This window comes from Eretmochelys imbricata, chromosome 16 (assembly GCF_965152235.1).
Source record: "Eretmochelys imbricata isolate rEreImb1 chromosome 16, rEreImb1.hap1, whole genome shotgun sequence".
Classification (NCBI taxonomy): Eukaryota; Metazoa; Chordata; order Testudines; family Cheloniidae; genus Eretmochelys; species Eretmochelys imbricata.
Genome location: NC_135587.1, coordinates 10,215,095 through 10,217,623, shown reverse-complemented (window position 1 = coordinate 10,217,623; position 2,529 = coordinate 10,215,095).

Below are 2,529 nucleotides of genomic sequence, written 5' to 3'. Positions count from 1 at the left end.
TCAGATTTGTGCCTATTTATTCTTTTGCATAGAGACTGTCCAGTTTGGCCAATGTACATGGCAGAGGGCACATTGCTGGCACATGATGGCATATATCACATTGGTAGATGTGCAAGTGAACGAGCCCCTGATGGTGTGGCTGATAGGGTTAGGTCCTATGATGGTGTCCCTTGAATAGATATGCAGACAAAGTTGGCACCGGGGTTTGTTGCAGGGATTGGTTCCTGGGTTAGTCTTTTTGTTGTGTGGTGTGTAGCTGTTGGTGAGTATTTGCTTCAGGTTGGGGGGCTGTCTGTAAGCAAGGACTGACCTGTCTCCCAAGGTCTGTGAGAGTGAGGGATCATCCTTCAGGATAGGTTGTAGATCCTTGATGATGCGCTAGAGAGGTTTTAGTTGGGGGCTGAATGTGACAGTTAGTGGTGTTCTGTTACTTTCTTTGTTGGGCCTGTCCTGTAATAGGTGACTTCTGGGTACCCTTCTGGCTCTGTCAATCTGTTTCTTCACTTCACCAGGTTGGTATTGTAGTGTAGAAGCTCTCTACACCAACATTCCACACAAAGATGGACTTTGTGGAACAGTATCACTGATAATGTCATGGCAAACCTGGTGGCTGAACTTTGTGACTTTGTCCTCACCCACAACTATTTCAGATTTGGGGACAATGTATACCTTCAAGTCAGCGGGACTGCTATGGGTATCTGCATGGCCCCACAGTATGCCAGATTTTTATGGCTGACTTAGAACAAAGCTTCCTCAGCTCTCGTCCCCTAATGCCCCTACTTCTTCTTGTGCTACACTGATGACATCTTCATCATCTGGACCCATGGGAAGGAGGCCCTTGAGGAATTCTGCCAGGATTTCAACAATTTCCACCCCACCATCAACCTCAGCCTGGACCAGTCCGCACAAGAGATTCACTTCCTGGATACTACAGTGCAAATAAGCGATGGTCATATAAACAACACCCTATACCGGAAACCAGAGAGTGCTGCCTAACAGAAGTATGCACTTTTCATATGAAAGGGGAAGCTGAATTTGTGCCTACGTTTACATTGTTGTGTTTGCTGTCTTTAAGTAGCAGCCTGCAGTCGTGAGTGACGCAGCCATGAGACTAAGAGCAGAGTTCTACAAGAAGTGGCCGGGGGTTGAATGGGTACCAGAAAAAGGAACGTTCATAGAGGAAGATGTTTCTCTTTTATTTTATTGGAAAACTGCTGAAAACATCTTGGAGAAAGAACGGCTGGGCCAAATAATGCAGTTGTTTAATGTCAATGTAAGGAGTGGGTTAACATCCAGTTTTCACCTTAGCGCAAAAAATGGTGGAGAAACAGTTCAATGAGCATTGTGCTTCTTTACACCAGGGCTGAATTTGACCTAAGATATCCAGCCATTTTTTTTCACCAAACTTCATTAATCTATCTACTTATACAGCCGTCACCAGCATCGTATCTGCGTGCCCGCCTATTAGAACGATTATATGTATTACAGTACAGGTATAATTATTACTCTTACTCATGTTTATTACGGTGGTGCCTGAGGTCCAACCAAGACTGGGGCCTCACTGTGCCAGGTACTGTACATAGTAAGAGCAAGTCTCCGTGCAAACATCATGTAGTCTAAATAGACAGTTTAGTAAAAAGGCATTATTGTCCCCATTTCACAGCTGGATAACTGAGGCACAGATGGACTGTGTGGTGTGCGACAGCTCACTGGAAACAAAACTGGTTTTGCTGAGACTCAGCCTACTTCATTCACCACAAAACTACCCTTCTTTTCTAGGCAGCCATCTTCCTACCTGAGCTATTTCTCTGAATTCCACCAGGAAAGGAGTCCATCCAGCACTCCCTCCCAGCATAATTGCTGCTGTCAGGCCATTGCAAGGTCTTTTCAGCTCTGAATCTGCTGTGCCACCCATGCTGCACATGCCACCCTGCTATTTTTAGCATGCTCGCTCAGGCAGAGCTAGTGTGGGTCTGTCTCTCCAGGCTGGGAGCCACACTTCCAAGTGCAGTGTAGACATGCCCAAAGTGATTTAGGACCCTGAGTCCCACTAACTTTCAATGGGGCTTGTGTTCCTAAGTCATGTAGCCACTTATGAAAATCCCACCCAATGTTTCCAAATCATGACTGTCAGGACGGATGGTCACCAAACGCGTGTCGGCTCAATCACACCTGGACCCGGATCTCGACAAGAGACAAGGAGCTTGCAGTCCTATAACACTTGACTAAGAATCAGCAGGAACTACACTGTGAAACAGGAGGATGCCAGCTGGGGTGATTTACTGTACTGAACTGTCCCTGCAGTTGAGTAGGAAGTGAAACAGCATTTGCCTTGCACTCAGTTTCACAGAAAGAGGGTGGAAGGGGAGGGGGGGACGGACCAACCTTGGTTACCATTCACCTTCTGACATCAGAAACCGGTGCAGTATGAGCGGCTGCCTTCACGAAATCCCTGATCAAGAACATGAAGCTCCTTCCCCTCTTCACGGCTGCATCCTGCCTCACGCCCCCGGGTCCCTTTTTCTTCGT